This window comes from Agelaius phoeniceus, chromosome Z (assembly GCF_051311805.1).
Source record: "Agelaius phoeniceus isolate bAgePho1 chromosome Z, bAgePho1.hap1, whole genome shotgun sequence".
NCBI lineage: Eukaryota > Metazoa > Chordata > Aves > Passeriformes > Icteridae > Agelaius > Agelaius phoeniceus.
Window position 1 is genome coordinate 7,928,303 of NC_135303.1, and position 25,524 is coordinate 7,953,826.

Sequence of the window (25,524 nt, forward strand, 5' to 3'; positions counted from 1 at the left end):
AGTCCCTACTCAGGGACTGAGCTCCTGAGCCCTAGTGCTCTGCTTTATGATAAGGCCAAATCAGAGGCTTTATTAAAGTGGCAGCCCAACTACTACGGACCCCCCCAGAGGCGATATCTGTCAGCTGAGCAACAAAGGCTCCCGGGGTTTTCTGTGATTGCCTGTTCGGGAAGCTGCTCCTCCTGTGAAAGGACTTTTCGTTTTAAAAAATCCTATCCCGAGGAGGGTCAGTTCAACACTCAAAACTAACATCTGAATAAGAGAAAGTTCCGAGGAGAACTGACGTCAGCAGACCAATTCCACAGATCTTGGACCCCAGGAACTGTAAGTATTAGCTAATATTGCGCACATAATTTCGGGGCTCTAAAACTTTTTTTTCGGTTTTTTTTCCCTTTTTTTTTTGTGTTTTTTTTCTGCTGGAAGGGCTAACCATTAACATGTATACTATTGTGCAACCGAAGGCCGCTCACCCAGCAGATATTATACTGCGACCGAAGGCCGATCACCCAGCAGATACTATTGTGCGACCGAAGGCCGCTCACCCAGCAGATACTAAAGTGTGACCGAAGGCCACTCACCCAGCAGATATTATACTGCGACCGAAGGCCGCTCACCCAGCAGATACTATTGTGTGACCGAAGGCGGGAGACCCAGCAGATACTATAATGCGACCGAAGGCCGCTCACCCAGCAGATATTATACTGCGACCGAAGGCCACTCACCCAGCACATACTATTGTGCGACCGAATGCCGCTCACCCAGCAGATATTATACTGCGACCGAAGGCCGCTCACAGAGCACATACTATTGTGCGACCGAAGGCCGCTCACCCAGCAGACATTATACTGCGACCGAAGGCCGCTCACACAGCAGATAGTATAGGGCGACCGAAGGCTGCTCACCCAGCAGATACTATTCTGCGACCAAAGGCCGCTCTCCCAGCAGATATTAAAGTGTGACCGAAGGCCACTCACCCAGCAGATACTAAAGTGGGACCGAAGGCCACACACCCAGCAGATACTATTGTGAGACCGAAGGCCTCTCACCCAGCAGATACTATAATGCGACCGAATGCCGCTCACCCAGCAGATATTATACTGCGACCGAAGGCCGCTCACCCAGCAGATACTATAGTGTGACCGAAGGCTGCTCACCGAGCAGATACTGTAGTGTGCCTGAAGGCAACTCACCCAGCAGATACTATACTGCGACCGAATGCCACTCAACCGGCAGATACTATAGTGTGGCTAAAGGCCACTAACCGAGCAGATGCTATAGTGTGACCTAAGGCCACTCACCCAGGAGATACTATAGTGTGACCGAAGGCCACTAACCCAGCATATACTAAAGTGTAACCGATGGTCGCTCACCCAGCAGATACTATTGTGCGACCGAAGGCCGCTCACCCAGCAGATACTGTAGTGTGCCTGAAGGCCACTCACCCAGCAGATACTATAATGCGACCAAATGCCGCTCACCCAGCAGATATTACACTGCGACCGAAGGCCACTAACCCAGCAGATACTATTGTGCGACCGAAGGCCGCTCACCCAGCAGATATTGTAGTGTGCCTGAAGGCCACTCACCCAGCAGATACTATTGTGCGACCGAAGGCCGCTCACCCAGCAGATACTATTGTGCGACCGAAGGCTGCTGACCCAGCAGATACTATAGTGCGACTGAAGGCCACTCACCCAGCAGATACTATAGTGACACCGAAAGCCGCTCACCCAGCAGATACTATAGTCTGGCATAAGGCCGCTCACCCAGCAGATACTAATGTGAGACCGAAGGCCGCTCACCCAGCACATGCTATACTGCGACCGAAGGCAACTCACCCAGGAGATACTATAGTGCGACCGAAGGCCACTCACCCATCACATATTATAGCTCGAGGGAAGGCGACTCACCCAGCTGATACTATAGTGCGTCCGAAGGCCACTCACCCAGCAGATATTATAGTGCGACGAAAGGCCGCTCACCCAGTAGATACGATAGTGCGACCGAAGGCCGTTCAAAAACCAGATACTAAAGTGCCACCGAAGGCCGCTCACCCAGCACATATTCTGGTGCAACTGAAGGCCACTTACCCAGCAGATACTATAGCGCGACCGAAGGCCGCTCACCCAGCAGATACAATAGTGCAACCGAAGGCCGCTCACCTAGGAGATAATAAAGTGTGACCGAAGGGCACTCACCCAGCAGATATTATACTGCGACCGAAGGCCGCTCACCCAGCAGATACTATTGTGCGACCGAAGGCTGCTAACCCAGGAGATACTGTAGTGTGATTTAAGGCCACTCAACCAGCAGATACTATTGTGCGACCGAAGGCCGCTCAGCCAGCAGATACTATTCTGCGACTGAAGGCCGCCCACCCAGCAGATACTATAATGCAACAGAAGGCTGCTCACGGAGCAGATATTATACTGCGACCGAAGGCCGCTCACCCAGCAGATACTAAAATGTGACCGAAGGCCGCTCACCCAGCAGATATTATACTGCGACCGAAGGCCGCTCACCCAGCAGATACTATTGTGCGACCGAAGGCCGTTCACTCAGCAGATACTAAAGTGTGACAGAAGGCCACTCACGCAGCAGATATTATACTGCGACCGAAGGCAGCTCACCAGCAGATATTATTGTGTGACCGAAGGCCGCTCACCCAGCAGATACTATTGTGCGACCGATGGCCGCACACACAGCAGATATTATACTGCGACCGAAGGAAGCTCACACAGCAGATACTAAAGTGTGACCGAAGGCCACTCACCCAGCAGATACTATTTTGCGACCGAAGGCTGCGCACCCAGCAGATACTATAGTGCGACGGAAGGCCGCTCACCCAGCAGATACTATAATGCGACTGAAGGACGCTCACCCAGCTGATATTATACTGCGACCGAAGGCCGCTAACCCAGCAGATACTATAATGCGACCGAAGGCCGCTCACCCAGCAGATAATATTGTGCGACCGAAGGCCACTCTCCCAGCGGATATTATACTGCGACCAAAGGCCTCTCACTTAGCAGACAGTATTGTGCGACCGAAGGCCGCTCACTCAGCAGATAGTATTGTGCGACCGAAGGCCGCTCACCATGCAGATACTAAATTGTGACCGAAGGCCGCTCACCCAGCAGATACTATTTTGCGAGCGAAGGCCGCGCACCCAGCATATACTAAATCGTAACCGAAGGCCGCTCACCCGGCAGATACTATAATGCGACCGAAGACCGCTCACCGAGCAGATACTAAAGTGTGACCGAATGCCACACACCCAGCAGATATTATACTGCGACCGAAGGCAGCTCACCCAGCAGATATTATTTTGTGACCGAAGGCCGCTCATCCAGCAGATACTATAGTGCGACCGAAGGCCGCTCACCAAGCAGATATTATAATGCGACCGAAGGCCGCTCACCCAGCAGATATTATACTGTGACCAAAGGGCGCTCACCCAGCAGATACTATAATGCGACCGAAAGCCGCTCACCCAGCAGATACTACAATGTGACCGAAGGCCGCTCACCGAGCAGATATTATACTGCGAGCGAAGGCCGCTCACCCAGCAGATACTATTGTGCGACCGAAGGCCGTTCACTCAGCAGACACTAAAGTGTGACAGAGGGCCACTCACTCAGCAGATAATATATTGCGACCGATGGCCGCTCACCCCGCAGATACTATTGTGCAACCGAAGGCCGCTCACCCAGCAGATACCATTGTGAAACCGAAGGCCGCTCACCAAGCAGATACTGTAGTGTGCTTGAAGGCCACTCACCCAGCAGATACTATTGTGCGACCGAAGGCCGCTCACTCAGGAGATATTATACTGCGACCGAAGGCCGCTCACCCAGCAGATATTATAATGCGACCGAAGGCCGCTCACCCAGCAGATATTATAGTGCGACAGTAGGCCGCTCACCCAGCAGATACTATAGTGCGACAAAATGTGACTCACCCGGCAGACACTACAGTGCGTCTGAAGGCCACTCACCAGGCAGATACTATAGTGTAACCGAAGGCCGCTCACCCAGCAGATACTATAGTGTGACCGAAGGCCACTCACCCTACAGATATTATAGTTCGACGGAAGGCGACTTACCCAGCTGATACTATAGTGTGTCCGATGGCCACTCACCCTGCAGATATTATAGTGCGACCGAAGATCATTAACCCAGCAGATACTATAGTGCGACCGACGGCCCCTCAACCAGCAGATACTATAGTGCGGCCAAGGCCGCTCACCCAGCAGATACTATGGTGTGTCTAAAGGCCATCCACCCAGCAGATACTATAATGCGCCCGAAGGCCGCTCACCCAGCACATACCATACTGCAACCGACGGCCGTTCATCCAGCACATACTATAGTGCGTCTGAAGGCAATTCACCCAGCAGATACTATACTGCGACCGAAGGCCGCTCACCCACAAGATATTATAGTGCGATGGAAGGTGACTGACCCAGCAGATACTATAGTGCGTCCGATGGCCGCTCACCCAGCAGATACTATTGTGCAACCGAAGGCCGCTCACCCAGCAGATACTAAAGTGTGACCGAAGGGCACTCACCATGCAGATATTATACTGTGACCGAAGGCCGCTCACCCAGCAGATACTAAAATGTGACCGAAGGCCACTCACCCAGCAGATACTATAATGCGTCCTAACGCCACTCACCCAGCAGATACTATAGTGCGACAGAAGGCCGCTCACCCAGCAGATTCTATAGTGCCACCGAAGACCGCTCACATAGAAGATAATATAATGCGACCGAAGGCCGCTTACCCAGCCGATATTATACTGCGACCGAAGGCCGCTCACTCAGCAGATACTTTTCTGCGACCGAAGGCCGCTCACCAAGCCGATATTATACTACGACCGAAGGCCGCTCACCCGGCCTATATTATTGTGTGTCCGAAGGCCGCTCACCCAGCAGACACTAAAGTGTGACCGAAGGCCACAAACCCAGCAGATACTATTGTGCGATAGAAGGCCGCTCACCCAGCAGGTACTATTGTGCGACCGAACGCCGCTCACCCAGAAGATACTGTAGTGCGCCTGAAGGCCGCTCACCCAGCAGATAATATTGTGCGACCGAAGTCCCCTCACCGAGCAGATACTAAAGTGTAACCGAAGGCCACTCACTCAGCAGACACTATAGTGTGACCGAAGGCCACACACCCAGCAGATATTATACTGCGACCGAAGGCCGATCACCCTGCAGATATTACACGGCGACCGAAGGCCGCTCACCCACCAGGTACTATTGTGCGACCGTAGGCCGCTCAAAAAGCAGATATTGTAGTGTGCCTAACGGCCACTCACCCAGCAGATACTATTGTGCAACAGAAGGCCGCTCACCCAGCAGATAGTATTCTACCACCGAAGGCCGCTCACACAGCAGATTTTATACTGCGACCAAAGGCCGCTCACCCAGCAGATATTATACTGCGATTGAAGGCCGCTCACTCAGCAGATACTATTGTGCGACCGAAGTCCGCTCACTCAGCAGATCCTTTAATGGACTGTAGGCCGCTCACCCAGAAGATATTATACTGCGACCGAAGGCCGCTCACCCAGCAGATACTTTTGTGCAACCGATGGCCGCTCACCCAGCAGATACTAAATTGTAACCGAAGGCCACTCACCCAGCAGATATTCGACTGCGACCAAAGACCGCTCACTCAGCAGATATTATTGTGCGATCGAAGGCCGCTCACCCAGCGGATATTATACGGCGACCGAAGGCCGCTTACCGAGCAGATACTATTGTGCGACCGAAGGCCGCTCAATCAGCAGATACTATAGTGCGACCGAGGGGCGCTCACCCAGCAGATACTATTGTGCGACCGAAGGCCGTTCACCAGCAGATACTAAAGTGTGACCGAAGGCCGCTCACCAGCAGATATTATACTGCGACTGAAGGCCGCTCACCGAGCAGATATTCGACTGCGACCGAAGGGGGCTCACCCAGAAGATACTAAAGTGTAACCGAAGGCCGCTCACCCAGCGGATATTATACTGCGACCGAAGGCCGCTCACTCAGCAGATACTATAGAGCGACCTAAGGCCGCTCACCCAGCAGATACTATTGTGCGACCGAAGGCCGCTCACCCAGCAGATACTAAAGTGTAACCGAAGGCCGCTCATCCAGCAGATACTAAAGTGTGACCGAAGGCCACTCACCCAGCAGATATTATACTGCGACTGAAGGCAGCTCACCCAGCAGATACTATAATGCGACCGAAGGCCGCTCACTCAGCAGATACTATTGTGTGACCGAAGGCCGCTCACCCAGCAGATATTGTACTGCGACCGAAGGCCGCTCACCCAGCAGATACTAAAGTGTGACCGAAGGCCACGCACCCAGCAGATACTATTTTGCGACCAAAGGCCGCTCACCCAGCAGATACTATAGTGCGACCGAGGGCCGCTCACCCAGCAGATACAGTAGAGCAGCTGAAGGCCGCTCACCCACAGATACTATTGTGTGTCCGAAGGCCGCTCAATCAGCAGATACTATAATGTGACCGAAGCCCGCTCACTCAGCAGGTACTATATTGTGACCGAAGGCCGCTCACCCAGAAGATACTAAAGTGCGACCGAAGGCCGCTCACCAGCAGATATTATACTGCGACTGAAGGCCGCTCCCTGAGCAGATACCATTGTGCGATCGAAGGCCGCTCACCCAGGAGATATTTTACTGCGACTGAAGGCCGCTCACCCAGCAGATACTATTGTGCGACCGAAGGCCGCTCACCCAGCAGATACTATAATGCGACCGAAGGACGCTCAATCAGCAGATACTATAGTGCGACCGAGGGGCGCTCACCCAGCAGATACTATAATGTGACCGAAGGCCGCTCACCCAGCAGATAATATTGTGGGACCGAAGGCGGCTCTCCCAGCAGATAATATTGTGCGACCGAAGGCCGCTCTCCCAGCGGATATTATACTGCGACCAAAGGCCTCTCACTCAGCAGACAGTATTGTGCGACCGAAGGCCGCTCACTCAGCAGATATTATACTGCGACCGAAGGCCGCTCACCCAGCAGATAGTATTGTGCGACCGAAGGCCGCGCACCCAGCATATACTAAATTGTAACCGAAGGCCGCTCACCCAGCAGATACTATAATGCGACCGAAGACCGCTCACCCAGCAGATACTAAAGTGTGACCGAATGCCACACACCCAGCAGATACTATAATGCGACCGAAGGCCGCTCACCAGCAGATATTATACTTCGAGTGAAGGCCGGTCACTCAGCAGATACTACTGTGCAACCGAAGGCCGCTCACTCAGCAGATACTAAATCGTAACCGAAGGCCACTCACCCAGCAGATATTCGACTGCGACCGAAGGCCGCTCACCCAGAAGATACTAAAGTGTAACCGAAGGCCGCTCACCCAGCGGATATTATACTGCGACCGAAGGCCGCTCACCCAGCAGATACTATAGAGCGACCTAAGGCCGCTCACCCAGCAGATACTATTGTGCGACCGAAGGCCGCTCACCCAGCAGATAGTAAAGTGTGACCGAAGGCCACTCACCCAGCAGATATTATACTGCGACTGAAGGCAGCTAACCCAGCAGATACTATAATGCGATCGAAGGCCGCTCACTCAGCAGATACTATTGTGTGACCGAAGGCCACTCACCCAGCAGATATTATACTGCGACCGAAGGCCGCTCACCCAGCAGATACTAAAGTGTGACCGAAGGCCACTCACCCAGCAGATACTATAATGCGACCGAAGTCCGCTCACCAGCAGATATTATACTGCGACCGAAAGCCGCTCACCCAGCCGATACTATTGTGCGACCGAAGGCCGCTCACCCAGCAGGTACTATTGTGCGACCGAAGGCCGCTCACCCAGCAGATACAGTAGTGTGGCTGAAGGCCACTCACCCAGCAGATACTATTGTGCGACCGAAGGCCGCTCACGCAGCAGATTCTAAATTGTCACCGAAGGCCACTCACCCAGCAGATACTATTGTGCGACTGAAGGCCGCTCACGCTGCGGATATTATACTGCGACCGAAGGCCGCTCACCTAGCAGATACTATAGAGCGACCAAAGGCCGCTCACCCAGCAGATACTATAATGTGACCGAAGGCCACTCACCCAGGAGATATTATACTGCGACCGAAGGCCGCTCACTCAGCAGATACTATTTTGCGAGTAAAGGCCACTCACCCAGCAGATATTATACTGCGACCGAAGGCCGCTCACCCAGCAGATATTATACTGCGACTGAAGGCCTCTCACCCAGTAGATACTATAATGCGACCGAAGGCCGCTCACACAGCAGATACTATAATGCGACCGAAGGACGCTCACCCAGCGGATACTATAATGCGACCGAAGGCCGCTCACCCAGCAGATATTATACTGCGACCGAAGGCCGCTCACCCAGCAGATACTGTAGTGTGCCTGACAGCCACTCACCCAGCAGATACTATTTTGCGACCGAAGGCTGCTCACCCAGCAGATATTATACTGCGACTGAAGGCAGCTCACTCAGCAGATACTATAGTGCGACCGAAGGCCGCTCACCCAGCAGATACTATTGTGCGACCGAAGGCCGCTCACCCAGCAGATATTTTACTGCGACCGAAGGCCGCTCACCCAGCAGATACTGTAGTGTGCCTGACAGCCACTCACCCAGCAGATACTATTTTGCGACCGAAGGCTGCTCACCCAGCAGGTACTATATTGCGACCGAGGGGCGCTCACCCAGCAGATACTATTTTGCGACCGAAGGCCGCTCACCCAGCAGATACTATAGTGCGACCGAGGTCCGCTCACCCAGCAGATACTATAATGCGACCGAAGTCCGCTCACCAGCAGATATTATACTGCGACCGAAAGCCGCTCACCCAGCCGATACTATTGTGCGACTGAAGGCCGCTCACCCAGCAGGTACTATTGTGCGATCGAAGGCCGCTCACCCAGCAGATACAGTAGTGTGGCTGAAGGCCACTCACCCAGCAGATATTATTGTGCGACCGAAGGCCGCTCAATCAGCAGATACTATTGTGCGACCGAAGGCCGCTCACCCAGCAGATACTATAATGCGACCGAAGGCCGCTCACTTAGCAGATATTATACTGCGACCGAAAGCCGCTCACTTAGCCGATACTATTGTGCGACCGAAGGCCGATCACCCAGCAGATACTATTGTGCGACCGAAGGCCGCTCACCCAGCAGATACAGTATTGTGGCTGAAGGCCACTCACCCAGCAGATACTATTGTGCGACCGAAGGCCGCTCTATCAGCAGATACTATTGTGCGACCGAAGGCCGCTCACCCAGCAGATATTATACTGCGACCGAAGGCCGCTCACCCAGCCGATACTAAAGTGTGACCGAAGGCCACTCACCCAGCAGATACTATTTTGCGACCGAAGGCCGCTCACCCAGCAGATACTATAGTGCGACCGAGGGCCGCTCACCCAGCAGATACTATAATGCGACCGAAGTCGGCTCCCCAGCAGATATTATACTGTGACCGAAGGCCGCTCGCCCAGCAGATACTATTGTGCGACCGAAGGCCGCTCACCCAGCAGATACTATTGTGCGACCGAAGGCCGCTCACCCAGCAGATACAGTAGCGTGGCTGAAGGCCACGCACCCAGCAGATACTATTGTGCGACCGAAGGCCACTCTCCCAGCAGATACTATTGTGCAACCGAAGGCCGCTCACCCAGCAGATACAGTAGTGCGGCTGAAGGCCGCTCACCCAGCAGATACTATTGTGTGACCGAAGGCCGCTCAATCAGCAGATATTATACTGCGACAGAGGGGCGCTCACCCAGCAGATACTATTGTGCGACCGAAGGCCGTTCACCAGCAGATACTAAAGTGTGACCGAAGGCCGCTCACCAGCAGATATTATACTGCGACTGAAGGCCGTTCACCCAGCAGATACTAAAGTGTAACCGAAGGCCGCTCACCCAGCAGATACTAAAGTGTGACCGAAGGCCACTCACCCAGCAGATATTATACTGTGACTGAAGGCAGCTAACCCATCAGATACTATAATGCGATCGAAGGCCGCTCACTCAGCAGATACTATTGTGTGACCGAAGGCCACTCACCCAGCAGATACTATTTTGCGACCGAAGGCCGCTCACCCAGCAGATACTATAGTGCGACCGAGGTCCGCTCACCCAGCAGATACTATAATGCGACCGAAGTCCGCTCACCAGCAGATATTATACTGCGACCGAAAGCCACTCACCCAGCCGATACTATTGTGCGACCGAAGGCCGCTCACCCAGCAGGTACTATTGCGCGACCGAAGGCCGCTCACCCAGCAGATACAGTAGTGTGGCTTAAGGCCACTCACCCAGCAGATATTATTGTGCGACCGAAGGCCGCTCAATCAGCAGATACTATTGTGCGACCGAAGGCCGCTCACCCAGCAGATACTATAATGCGACCGAAGGCCGCTCACTTAGCAGATATTATACTGCGACCGAAGGCCGCTCACCCAGGAGATACTATTGTGCGACCGAAGGCCGCTCACGCAGCAGATTCTAAATTGTCACCGAAGGCCACTCACCCAGCAGATATTCGACTGCGATCGAAGGCCGCTCACTCAGCAGATACTATTGTGCGACTGAAGGCCGCTGACGCTGCGGATATTATACTGCGACCAAAGGCCGCTCTCCTAGCAGATACTATAGAGCGACCAAAGGCCGCTCACCCAGCAGATACTATTGTGTGACCGAAGGCCGCTCACCCAGCAGATATTATACTGCGACCGAAGGCCGCTCACCCAGCAGATACTATTTTGCGACTAAAGGCCACTCACCCAGCAGATATTATACTGCGACTGAAGGCCGCTCACCCAGCATTTAATATAATGCGACCGAAGGCCGCTCACCCAGCAGATACTATAATGCGACCGAAGGCGGCTCACCCAGCAGATACTATAATGCGACCGAAGGCCGCTCACCCAGCAGATACTAAAGTGTAACCGAAGGCCGCTCACCCAGCAGATACTAAAGTGTGACCGAAGGCCACTCACCCAGCAGATACTATACTGCGACCGAAGGCAGGTCACTCAGCAGATACTATAGTGCGACCGAAGGCCGCTCACCCAGCAGATACTATTGTGCGACCGAAGGCCGCTCACCCAGCAGATATTATACTGCGACCGAAGGCCGCTCACCCAGCAGATACTGTAGTGTGCCTGACAGCCACTCACCCAGCAGATACTATTTTGCGACCGAATGCCGCTCACCAGCAGGTACTATAGTGCGACCGAGGGGCGCTCACCCAGAAGATACTATAATGCGACCGAAGGCCGCTCACCGGCAGATATTATACTGCGACCGAAGGCCGCTCACCCAGGAGATACTATTGTGCGACCGAAGGCCGCTCACCCAGCAGATACTATAAGCGACCGAAGGCCGCTAACCCAGCAGATACTAAACTGTGAACGAAGGCCGCTCAGCTATTAGATACTATAATGTGACCGAAGGCCACTCACCCAGCAGATACTATATTGCGACTGAAGGCCACTCATGCTGTAGATATTATACTGCGACTGAAGGCCGCACAATCAGCAGATACTATTGTGCGACCGAAGGCCGTTCACCAGCAGATACTAAACTGCGACCGAAGGCCGCTCACCCAGCAGATACTAAACTGTGACCGAAGGCCGCTCACCCAGCAGATACTATTGTGTGACCGAAGGCCGCTCACCCAGCAGATATTATACTGCGACCGAAGGCCGCTCACCCAGCAGATACGGTAGTGTGCCTGACAGCCACTCACCCAGCAGATACTATTTTGCGACCGAAGGCCGCTCACCCAGCAGGTACTATAGTGCGACCGAGGGGCGCTCACCCAGCAGATAGTATAATGCGACCGAAGGCCGCTCACAAGCAGATATTATACTGCGACCGAAGGCCGCTCACCCAGGAGATACTATTGTGCGACCGAAGGACGCTCACCCAGCAGATACTATAAGCGACCGAAGGCCGCTAACCCAGCAGATACTAAACTGTGACCGAAGGCCGCTCACCTATTAGATACTATAATGTGACGAAGGCCACTCACCCAGCAGATACTATATTGCGACTGAAGGCCACTCATGCTGTAGATATTATACTGCGACTGAAGGCCGCACAATCATCAGATACTATTTTGCGACCGAAGGCCGTTCACCAGCAGATACTATTGTGCGACCGAAGGCCGCTCACCCAGCAGATACTAAACTGCGACCGAAGGCCGCTCACCCAGGAGATACTACTGTGCGACCGAAGGCCGCTCACCCAGCAGATATTATATTTCGACCGAAGGCCGGTCACTTAGCAGATACTATATTGCGACTAAAGGCCGCTCAACCAGCAGATACTAAACTGTGACCGAAGTGCACTCACCCAGAAGATATTATACTGCGACCGATGGCCGCTCACCCAGCAGATATTATACTGCGACCGAAGGCCGCTCACCCAGCAGATACTATAGAGCGACCTAAGGCCGCTCACCCAGCAGATACTAAAGTGTGACCGAAGGCCGCTCACCTATTAGATACTATAATGTGACCGAATGCCACTCACCCAGCAGATACTATATTGCGACTGAAGGCCACTCATGCTGTAGATATTATACTGCGACTGAAGGCCGCTCACTCAGCAGATACTATTGTGCGACCGAAGGCCGTTCACCAGCAGATACTAAACTGCGACCGAAGGCCGCTCACCCAGCAGATACTATTGTGCGACCGAAGGCCGCTCACCCAGCAGATACTAAACTGTGACCGAAGGCCGCTCACCCAGGAGATACTACTGTGCGACCGAAGGGCGCTCACCCAGCAGATATTATATTTCGACCGAAGGCCGGTCACTCAGCAGATACTATAGTGCGACCGAAGGCCGCTCACCCAGCAGATACTATTGTGTGACCGAAGGCCGCTCACCCAGCAGATACTAAAGTGTAACCGAAGGCCGCTCACCCAGCAGATACTAAAGTGTGACCGAAGGCCACTCACCCAGCAGATATTATACTGCGACTGAAGGCAGCTCACTCAGCAGATACTATATTGCGACCGAGGGGCACACACACAGCAGATATTATAATGCGACCGAAGGCCGCTCACCAGCAGATATTATACTTAGAATGAAGGCCGGTCACTCAGCAGATACTATTGTGCGACCGAAGGCCGCTCACTCAGCAGATACTAAATCGTAACCGAAGGCCACTCACCCAACAGATATTCGACTGCGACCGACGGCCGCTCACCCAGAAGATACTAAAGTGTAACCGAAGGCCGCTCACCCAGCGGATATTATACTGCGACCGAAGGCCGCTCACTCAGCAGATACTATAGAGCGACCTAAGGCCGCTCACCCAGCAGATACTAAAGTGTGACCGAAGGCCGCTCACCTATTAGATACTATAATGTGACCGAATGCCACTCACCCAGCAGATACTATATTGCGACTGAAGGCCACTCATGCTGTAGATATTATACTGCGACTGAAGGCCGCTCACTCAGCAGATACTATTGTGCGACCGAAGGCCGTTCACCAGCAGATACTAAACTGCGACCGAAGGCCGCTCACCCAGCAGATACTATTGTGCGACCGAAGGCCGCTCACCCAGCAGATACTAAACTGTGACCGAAGGCCGCTCACCCAGGAGATACTACTGTGCGACCGAAGGGCGCTCACCCAGCAGATATTATATTTCGACCGAAGGCCGGTCACTCAGCAGATACTATAGTGCGACCGAAGGCCGCTCACCCAGCAGATACTATTGTGTGACCGAAGGCCGCTCACCCAGCAGATACTAAAGTGTAACCGAAGGCCGCTCACCCAGCAGATACTAAAGTGTGACCGAAGGCCACTCACCCAGCAGATATTATACTGCGACTGAAGGCAGCTCACTCAGCAGATACTATATTGCGACCGAGGGGCACACACACAGCAGATATTATAATGCGACCGAAGGCCGCTCACCAGCAGATATTATACTTAGAATGAAGGCCGGTCACTCAGCAGATACTATTGTGCGACCGAAGGCCGCTCACTCAGCAGATACTAAATCGTAACCGAAGGCCACTCACCCAACAGATATTCGACTGCGACCGACGGCCGCTCACCCAGAAGATACTAAAGTGTAACCGAAGGCCGCTCACCCAGCGGATATTATACTGCGACCGAAGGCCGCTCACTCAGCAGATACTATAGAGCGACCTAAGGCCGCTCACCCAGCAGATACTATTGTGCGACCGAAGGCCGCTCACCCAGCAGATACTAAAGTGTAACCGAAGGCCGCTCATCCAGCAGATACTAAAGTGTGACCGAAGGCCACTCACCCAGCAGATATTATACTGCGACCGAAGGCCGCTCACCCAGCAGATACTATTTTGCGACTAAAGGCCACTCACCCAGCAGATATTATACTGCGACCGAAGGCCGCTCACCCAGCAGATATTATACTGCGACTGAAGGCCGCTCACCCAGCAGATAATATAATGCAACCGAAGGCGGCTCACCCAGCAGATACTATAATGCGACCGAAGGACGCTCACCCAGCAGGTGCTATATTGTGACCGAAGGCCGCTCACCCAGCAGATACTAAAGTGTGACCGAAGGCCGCTCACCAGCAGATATTATACTGCGACTGAAGGCCGCTCACTGAGCAGATACCATTGTGCGATCGAAGGCCGCTCACCCAGCAGATATTTTACTGCAACTGAAGGCCGCTCACCCAGCAGATACTATAGTGCGACCGAAGGCCGCTCACCCAGCAGATACTGTAGTGTGCCTGACGGCCACTCACCCAGCAGATACTATTGTGCGACCGAAGGCCGCTCAATCAGCAGATACTATTGTGCGACCGAAGCCCGCTCACCCAGCAGATACTATAATGCGACCGAAGGCCACTCACCCAGCAGATATTATACTGCGACCGAATGCCACTCACCTAGCAGATTCTATTGTGCGACCGAAGGCCGCTCACCCAGCAGATACTAAAGTGCGGCCGAAGGCCACTCACTCAGCAGATATTATACTGCGACCGAAGGCCGCTCACCCAGCAGATATTATACTGCGACCGAAGGCCGCTCACCCAGCAGATACTAAAGTGTGACCGAAGGCCACTCACCCAGGAGATACTATTTTGCGACCGAAGGCCGCTCACCCAGCAGATACTAAAGTGTGACCGAAGGCCACTCACCCAGCAGATATTATACTGCGACTGAAGGCAGCTCACTCAGCAGATACTATAGTGCGACCGAAGGCCGCTCACCATGCAGATACTATTGTGCGACCGAAGGCCGCTCACCCAGCAGATATTATACTGCGACCGAAGGCCGCTCACCCAGCAGATACTGTAGTGTGCCTGACAGCCACTCACCCAGCAGATACTATTGTGCGACCGAAGGCCGCTCACCCAGCAGATACTATAAGCGACCGAAGGCCGCTAACCTAGCAGATACTAAAGTGTAACCGTCGGCCGCTCACCCAGCAGATAGTAAAGTGTGACCGAAGGCCACTCACCCAGCAGATATTATACTGCGACTGAAGGCAGCTAACCCAGCAGATACTATAATGCGATCGAAGGCCGCTCACTCAGCAGATACTATTGTGTGACCGAAGGCCACTCACCCAGCAGATATTATACTGCGACCGAAGGCCGCTCACCCAGCAGATACTAAAGTGTGACCGAAGGCCGCTCACCCAGCAGATACTATAGTGCAACCGAGGTCCGCTCACCCAGCAGATATTATACTGCGACCGAAAGCCGCTCACCAGCAGATATTATACTGCGACCGAAAGCCGCTCACCCAGCCGATACTATTGTGCGACTGAAGGCCGCTCACCCAGCAGGTACTATTGTGCGACCGAAGGCCGCTCACCCAGCAGATACAGTAGTGTGGCTGAAGGCCACTCACCCAGCAGATATTATTGTGCGACCGAAGGCCGCTCAATCAGCAGATACTATTGTGCGACCGAAGGCCGCTCACCCAGCAGATACTATGATGCGACCGAAGGCCGCTCACTTAGCAGATATTATACTGCGACCGAAGGCCGCTCACCCAGCAGATACTATAAGCGACCGAAGGCCGCTCACGCAGCAGATTCTAAATTGTCACCGAAGGGCACTCGCCCAGCAGATATTCGACTGCGACCAAAGGCCGCTCACTCAGCAGATACTACTGTGCGACTGAAGGCCGCTCACGCTGCGGATATTATACTGCGACCAAATGCCGCTCTCCTAGCAGATACTATAGAGCGACCAAAGGCCGCTCACCCAGCAGATACTAAAGTGTGACCGAAGGCCACTCACCCAGCAGATACTATTTTGCGACCGAAGGCCGCTCACCCAGCAGATACTATAGTGCGACCGAGGTCCGCTCACCCAGCAGATACTATAATGCGACCGAAGTCCGCTCACCAGCAGATATTATACTGCGACCGAAAGCCGCTCACCCAGCCGATACTATTGTGCGACTGAAGGCCGCTCACCCAGCAGGTACTATTGTGCGACCGAAGGCCGCTCACCCAGCAGATACAGTAGTGTGGCTGAAGGCCACTCACCCAGCAGATATTATTGTGCGACCGAAGGCCGCTCAATCAGCAGATACTATTGTGCGACCGAAGGCCGCTCACCCAGCAGATACTATAATGCGACCGAAGGCCGCTCACTTAGCAGATATTATACTGCGACCGAAGGCCGCTCACCCAGGAGATACTATTGTGCGACCGAAGGCCGCTCACGCAGCAGATTCTAAATTGTCACCGAAGGCCACTCGCCCAGCAGATATTCGACTGCGACCAAAGGCCGCTCACTCAGCAGATACTACTGTGCGACTGAAGGCCGCTCACGCTGCGGATATTATACTGCGACCAAATGCCGCTCTCCTAGCAGATACTATAGAGCGACCAAAGGCCGCTCACCCAGCAGATACTATAATGTGACCGAAGGCCACTCACCCAGCAGATATTATACTGCGACCGAAGGCCGCTCACCCAGGAGATACTATTGTGCGACCGAAGGCCGCTCACCCAGCAGATACTATTTTGCGACCGAAGGCCGCTCACCCAGCAGATATTATACTTCGACTGAAGGCCGGTCACTAAGAAGATACTATTGTGCGACCGAAGGCCGCTCACCCAGCAGATACTAAAGTGTAACCGAAGGCCGCTCACCCAGCAGATAGTAAAGTGTGACCGAAGGCCACTCACCCAGCAGATATTATACTGCGACTGAAGGCAGCTAACCCAGCAGATACTATAATGCGATCGAAGGCCGCTCACTCAGCAGATACTATTGTGTGACCGAAGGCCACTCACCCAGCAGATATTATACTGCGACCGAAGGCCGCTCACCCAGCAGATACTAAAGTGTGACCGAAGGCCACTCACCCAGCAGATACTATAATGCGACCGAAGTCCGCTCACCAGCAGATATTATACTGCGACCGAAAGCCGCTCACCCAGCCGATACTATTGTGCGACCGAAGGCCGCTCACCCAGCAGGTACTATTGTGCGACCGAAGGCCGCTCACCCAGGAGATACTGTAGTGTGGCTGAAGGCCACTCACCCAGCAGATACTATTGTGCGACCGAAGGCCGCTCACACAGCAGATTCTAAATTGTCACCGAAGGCCACTCACCCAGCAGATATTCGACTGCGACCAAAGGCCGCTCACTCAGCAGATACTATTGTGCGACTGAAGGCCGCTCACGCTGCGGATATTATACTGCGACCGAAGGCCGCTCACCTAGCAGATACTATAGAGCGACCAAAGGCCGCTCACCCAGCAGATACTATAATGTGACCGAAGGCCACTCACCCAGCAGATATTATACTGTGACCGAAGGCCACTCACCCAGCAGATATTATACTGCGACTGAAGGCAGCTCACTCAGCAGATACTATAGTGCGACCGAAGGCCGCTCACCCAGCAGATACTATTGTGTGACCGAAGGCCGCTCACCCAGCAGATATTATACTGCGACCGAGGGCCGCTCACCCAGCAGATACTGTAGTGTGCCTGACAGCCACTCACCCAGCAGATACTATTTTGCGACCGAAGGCTGCTCACCCAGCAGGTACTATAGTGCGACCGAGGGGCGCTCACCCAGCAGATACTATAATGCGACCGAAGGCCGCTCACCAGCAGATATTATACTGCGACCGAAGGCCGCTCACCCAGGAGATACTACTGTGCGACCGAAGGCCGCTCACCCAGCAGATATTATATTTCGACCGAAGGCCGGTCACTCAGCAGATACTATAGTGCGACTGAAGGCCGCTCACCCAGCAGATACTATAATGCGACCGAAGTCCGCTCACCAGCAGATATTATACTGCGACCGAAGTCCGCTCACCCAGGAGATACTATTGTGCGACCGATGGCCGCTCACCCAGCAGATACTATAAGCGACCGAAGGCCGCTCACCCAGCAGATATTATACTTCGACTGAAGGCCGGTCACTCAGAAGATACTATTGTGCGACCGAAGGCCGCTCACTCAGCAGATATTAAATCGTAACCGAAGGCCACTCACCCAGCAGATATTCGACTGCGACCAAAGGCCGCTCACTCAGCAGATACTGTAGTGTGCCTGACAGCCACTCACCCAGCAGATACTATTTTGCGACCGAAGGCTGCTCACCCAGCAGGTACTATATTGCGACCGAGGGGCGCTCACCCAGCAGATACTATTTTGCGACCGAAGGCCGCTCACCCAGCAGATACTATAGTGCGACCGAGGTCCGCTCACCCAGCAGATACTATAATGCGACCGAAGTCCGCTCACCAGCAGATATTATACTGCGACAGAAAGCCGCTCACCCAGCCGATACTATTGTGCGACTGAAGGCCGCTCACCCAGCAGGTACTATTGTGCGACCGAAGGCCGCTCACCCAGCAGATACAGTAGTGTGGCTGAAGGCCACTCACCCAGCAGATATTATTGTGCGACCGAAGGCCGCTCAATCAGCAGATACTATTGTGCGACCGAAGGCCGCTCACCCAGCAGATACTATAATGCGACCGAAGGCCGCTCACTTAGCAGATATTATACTTCGACCGAAGGCCACTCACCCAGGAGATACTATTGTGCGACCGAAGGCCGCTCACGCAGCAGATTCTAAATTGTCACCGAAGGCCACTCACCCAGCAGATATTCGACTGCGACCAAAGGCCGCTCACTCAGCAGATACTATTGTGCGACTGAAGGCCGCTCACGCTGCGGATATTATACTGCGACCAAAGGCCGCTCACCTAGCAGATACTATAGAGCGACCAAAGGCCGCTCACCCAGCAGATACTATAATGTGACCGAAGGCCACTCACCCAGCAGATATTATACTGCGACCGAAGGCCGCTCACCCAGCAGATACTATTTTGCGACTAAAGGCCACTCACCCAGCAGATATTATACTGCGACCGAAGGCCGCTCACCCAGCAGATATTATACTGCGACTGAAGGCCGCTCACCCAGCAGATAATATAATGCGACCGAAGGCGGCTCACCCAGCAGATACTATAATGCGACCGAAGGACGCTCACCCAGCAGGTGCTATATTGTGACCGAAGGCCGCTCACCCAGCAGAGACTAAAGTGTGACCGAAGGCCGCTCACCAGCAGATATTATACTGCGACTGAAGGCCGCTCACTGAGCAGATACCATTGTGCGATCGAAGGCCGCTCACCCAGCAGATATTTTACTGCGACTGAAGGCCGCTCACCCAGCAGATACTATAGTGCGACCGAAGGCCGCTCACCCAGCAGATACTGTAGTGTGCCTGACGGCCACTCACCCAGCAGATACTATTGTGCGACCGAAGGCCGCTCAATCAGCAGATACTATTGTGCGACCGAAGTCCGCTCACCCAGCAGATACTATAATGCGACCGAAGGCCGCTCACCCAGCAGATATTATACTGCGACCGAATGCCACTCACCTAGCAGATACTATTGTGCGACCGAAGGCCGCTCACCCAGCAGATACTAAAGTGTGGCCGAAGGCCACTCACTCAGCAGATATTATACTGCGACCGAAGGCCGCTCACCCAGCAGATATTATACTGCGACCGAAGGCCGCTCACCCAGCAGATACTAAAGTGTGACCGAAGGCCACTCACCCAGGAGATACTATTTTGCGACCGAAGGCCGCTCACCCAGCAGATACTAAAGTGTGACCGAAGGCCACTCACCCAGCAGATATTATACTGCGACTGAAGGCAGCTCACTCAGCAGATACTATAGTGCGACCGAAGGCCGCTCACCCAGCAGATACTATTGTGCGACCGAAGGCCGCTCACCCAGCAGATATTATACTGCGACCGAAGGCCGCTCACCCAGCAGATACTGTAGTGTGCCTGACAGCCACTCACCCAGCAGATACTATTTTGCGACCGAAGGCTGCTCACCCAGCAGGTACTATATTGCGACCGAGGGGCGCTCACCCAGCAGATACTATAATGCGACCGAAGGCCGCTCACCAGCAGATATTATACTGCGACCGAAGGCCGCTCACCCAGGAGATACTACTGTGCGACCGAAGGCCGCTCACCCAGCAGATACTATATTTCGACCGAAGGCCGGTCACTCAGCAGATACTATAGTGCGACCGAAGGCCGCTCACCCAGCAGATACTATTTTGCGACTAAAGGCCACTCACCCAGCAGATATTATACTGCGACCGAAGGCCGCTCACCCAGCAGATATTATACTGCGACTGAAGGCCGCTCACCCAGCAGATAATATAATGCGACCGAAGGCCGCTCACCCAGCAGATACTATAATGCGATCGAAGGACGCTCACCCAGCAGATACTATAATGCGAACGAAGGCCGCTCACCCAGGAGATACTATTGTGCGACCGAAGGCCGCTCACCCAGCAGATACTATAAGCGACCGAAGGCCGCTAACCTAGCAGATACTAAAGTGTAACCGAAGGCCGCTCACCCAGCAGATAGTAAAGTGTGACCGAAGGCCACTCACCCAGCAGATATTATACTGCGACTGAAGGCAGCTAACCCAGCAGATACTATAATGCGATCGAAGGCCGCTCACTCAGCAGATACTATTGTGTGACCGAAGGCCACTCACCCAGCAGATATTATACTGCGACCGAAGGCCGCTCACCCAGCAGATACTAAAGTGTGACCGAAGGCCACTCACCCAGCAGATACTATTTTGCGACCGAAGGCCGCTCACCCAGCAGATACTATAGTGCGACCGAGGTCCGCTCACCCAGCAGATACTATAATGCGACCGAAGTCCGCTCACCAGCAGATATTATACTGCGACCGAAAGCCGCTCACCCAGCCGATACTATTGTGCGACTGAAGGCCGCTCACCCAGCAGGTACTATTGTGCGACCGAAGGCCGCTCACCCAGCAGATACAGTAGTGTGGCTGAAGGCCACTCACCCAGCAGATATTATTGTGCGACCGAAGGCCGCTCAATCAGCAGATACTATTGTGCGACCGAAGGCCGCTCACCCAGCAGATACTATAATGCGACCGAAGGCCGCTCACTTAGCAGATATTATACTGCGACCGAAGGCCGCTCACCCAGGAGATACTATTGTGCGACCGAAGGCCGCTCACGCAGCAGATTCTAAATTGTCACCGAAGGCCACTCACCCAGCAGATATTCGACTGCGACCAAAGGCCGCTCACTCAGCAGATACTACTGTGCGACTGAAGGCCGCTCACGCTGCGGATATTATACTGCGACCAAAGGCCGCTCTCCTAGCAGATACTATAGAGCGACCAAAGGCCGCTCACCCAGCAGATACTATAATGTGACCGAAGGCCACTCACCCAGCAGATATTATACTGCGACCGAAGGCCGCTCACCCAGGAGATACTATTGTGCGACCGAAGGCCGCTCACCCAGCAGATACTATTTTGCGACCGAAGGCCGCTCACCCAGCAGATATTATACTTCGACTGAAGGCCGGTCACTAAGAAGATACTATTGTGCGACCGAAGGCCGCTCACTCAGCAGATATTAAATCGGAACCGAAGGCCACTCACCCAGCAGATATTCGACTGCGACCAAAGGCCGCTCACTCAGCAGATACTATTGTGCGACTGAAGGCCGCTCACCCAGCAGATATTATACTGCGACCGAAGGCCGCTCACCCAGGAGATACTATTGTGCGACCGAAGGCCGCTCACCCAGCAGATACTAAAGTGTAACCGAAGGCCGCTCACCCAGCAGATAGTAAAGTGTGACCGAAGGCCACTCACCCAGCAGATATTATACTGCGACTGAAGGCAGCTAACCCAGCAGATACTATAATGCGATCGAAGGCCGCTCACTCAGCAGATACTATTGTGTGACCGAAGGCCACTCACCCAGCAGATATTATACTGCGACCGAAGGCCGCTCACCCAGCAGATACTAAACTGTGACCGAAGGCCACTCACCCAGCAGATACTATAATGCGACCGAAGTCCGCTCACCAGCAGATATTATACTGCGACCGAAAGCTGCTCACCCAGCCGATAGTATTGTGCGACCGAAGGCCGCTCACCCAGCAGGTACTATTGTGCGACCGAAGGCCGCTCACCCAGCAGATACTATTGTGCGACCGAAGGCCGCTCACGCGGCAGATTCTAAATTGTCACTGAAGGCCACTCACCCAGCAGATATTCGACTGCGACCAAAGGCCGCTCACTCAGCAGATACTATTGTGCGACTGAAGGCCGCTCACGCTGCGGATATTATACTGCGACCGAAGGCCGCTCACCTAGCAGATACTATAGAGCGACCAAAGGCCGCTCACCCAGCAGATACTATAATGTGACCGAAGGCCACTCACCCAGCAGATATTATACTGCGACCGAAGGCCGCTCACTCAGCAGATACTATTTTGCGACTAAAGGCCACTCACCCAGCAGATATTATACTGCGACCGAAGGCCGCTCACCCAGCAGATACTAAAGTGTGACCGAAGGCCACTCACCCAGCAGATATTATACTGCGACTGAAGGCAGCTCACTCAGCAGATACTATAGTGCGACCGAAGGCCGCTCACCCAGCAGATACTATTGTGCGACCGAAGGCCGCTCACCCAGCAGATATTATACTGCGACCGAAGGCCGCTCACCCAGCAGATACTGTAGTGTGCCTGACAGCCACTCACCCAGCAGATACTATTTTTCGACCGAAGGCTGCTCACCCAGCAGGTACTATAGTGCGACCGAAGGCCGCTCACCCAGGAGATACTACTGTGCGACCGAAGGCCGCTCACCCAGCAGATATTATATTTCGACCGAAGGCCGGTCACTCAGCAGATACTATAGTGCGACTGAAGGCCGCTTACCCAGCAGATACTATAATGCGACCTAAGTGCGCTCACCAGCAGATATTATACTGCGACCGAAGGCCGCTCACCCAGCAGATACTATTGTGCGACCGATGGCCGCTCACCCAGCAGATACTATAAGCGACCGAAGGCCGCTCACCCAGCAGATATTATACTTCGACTGAAGGCCGGTCACTCAGAAGATACTATTGTGCGACCGAAGGCCGCTCACTCAGCAGATATTAAATCGTAACCGAAGGCCACTCACCCAGCAGATATTCGACTGCGACCGAAGGCCGCTCACTCAGCAGATACTATTGTGCGACCGAAGGGCACTCATGCTGGAGATATTATACTGCGACTGAAGGCCGCACAATCAGCAGATACTATTGTGCGACCGAAGGCCACTCACCCAGCAGATATTATACTGCGACCGAAGGCAGCTCACTCAGCAGATACTATAGTGCTACCGAAGGCCGCTCACCCAGCAGATACTATTGTGCGACCGAAGGCCGCTCACCCAGCAGATATTATACTGTGACCGAAGGCCGCTCACCCAGCAGATACTGTAGTGTGCCTGACAGCCACTCACCCAGCAGATACTATTTTGCGACCGAAGGCCGCTCACCAGCAGGTACTATAGTGCGACCAAGGGGCGCTCACCCAGCAGATACTATAATGCGACCGAAGGCCGCTCACCGGCAGATATTATACTGCGACCGAAGGCCGCTCACCCAGGAGATACTATTGTGCGACCGAAGGCCGCTGACCCAGCAGATACTATAAGCGACCGAAGGCCGCTAACCCAGCAGATACTAAACTGTGACCGAAGGCTGCTCACCTATTAGATACTATAATGTGACCGAAGGCCACTCACCCAGCAGATACTATATTGCGACTGAAGGCCACTCATGCTGTAGATATTATACTGCGACTGAAGGCCGCACAATCATCAGATACTATTTTGCGACCGAAGGCCGTTCACCAGCAGATACTAAACTGCGACCGAAGGCCGCTCACCCAGCAGATACTAAACTTCGACCGAAGGCCGCTCACCCAGGAGATACTACTGTGCGACCGAAGGCCGCTCACCCAGCAGATATTATATTTCGACCGAAGGCCGGTCACTCAGCAGATACTATATTGCGACTAAAGGCCGCTCAACCAGCAGATACTAAACTGTGACCGAAGGGCACTCACCCAGAAGATATTATACTGCGACCGATGGCCGCTCACCCAGCAGATATTATACTGCGACCGAAGGCCGATCACCCAGCAGATACTATAGTGCGACCGAAGGCCGCTCACCCAGCAGATACTATTGTGTGACCGAAGGTCCCTCACCCAGCAGATATTATACTGCGACCGAAGGCCGCTCACCCAGCAGATACTAAAGTGTGACCGAAGGCCACTCACCCAGCAGATACTATTTTGCGACCGAAGGCCGCTCACCCAGCAGATACTATAGTGTGACCGAGGGCCGCTCACCCAGCAGATACTATAATGCGATCGAAGTCCGCTCACCAGCAGATATTATACTGCGACCGAAGGCCGCTCGCCCAGCAGATACTATTGTGCGACCGAAGGCCGCTCGCCCAGCAGATATAGTAGTGTGGCTGAAGGCCACTCACCCAGCAGATACTATTGTGTGACCGATGGCCGCTCACCTAGCAGATACTATTGTGCAACCGAAGGCCGCTCACCCAGCAGATACAGTAGTGCGGCTGAAGGCCGCTCCCCCAGCAGATACTATTGTGTGACCGAAGGCTAACCCAGGGATTAAAAGTAATGCTGGAGGATTTTTTTTTCCTATGGGTCCTTTATATGCCTAGATAATTTTTTTTATTAGTCTGGGTTTAGCTGCTTGGTTGGTTGGATTCTTTCTGGTTTTTCCAAGTGGTCCTTGTGGCTGGGCGGTGTTTTATTTTGGATTTTTTTTCTTTTATGACTTCTTTGAATTGCATTGTTTTTCACCAAATCCTTTTTCCTTTCTTTCTGTTAGAAATCATTAACATTTTTGTAACAGCCTTTCCTTTCAACCATAAGCATTTCAGTTCTGACTATTTCCTGGTTTTTTCAACCTTACTTTTACTCAATAGGTAATTTTCAGCCTCCAATTTCATCCCAAGCAGCCAGTACACCTGCTGCTCCTACTTCTCCTGATGCTAAGTCTGCTTTTCAAGAAATGATCCTTTCTTGGATGTGGGTTTCTAGGCA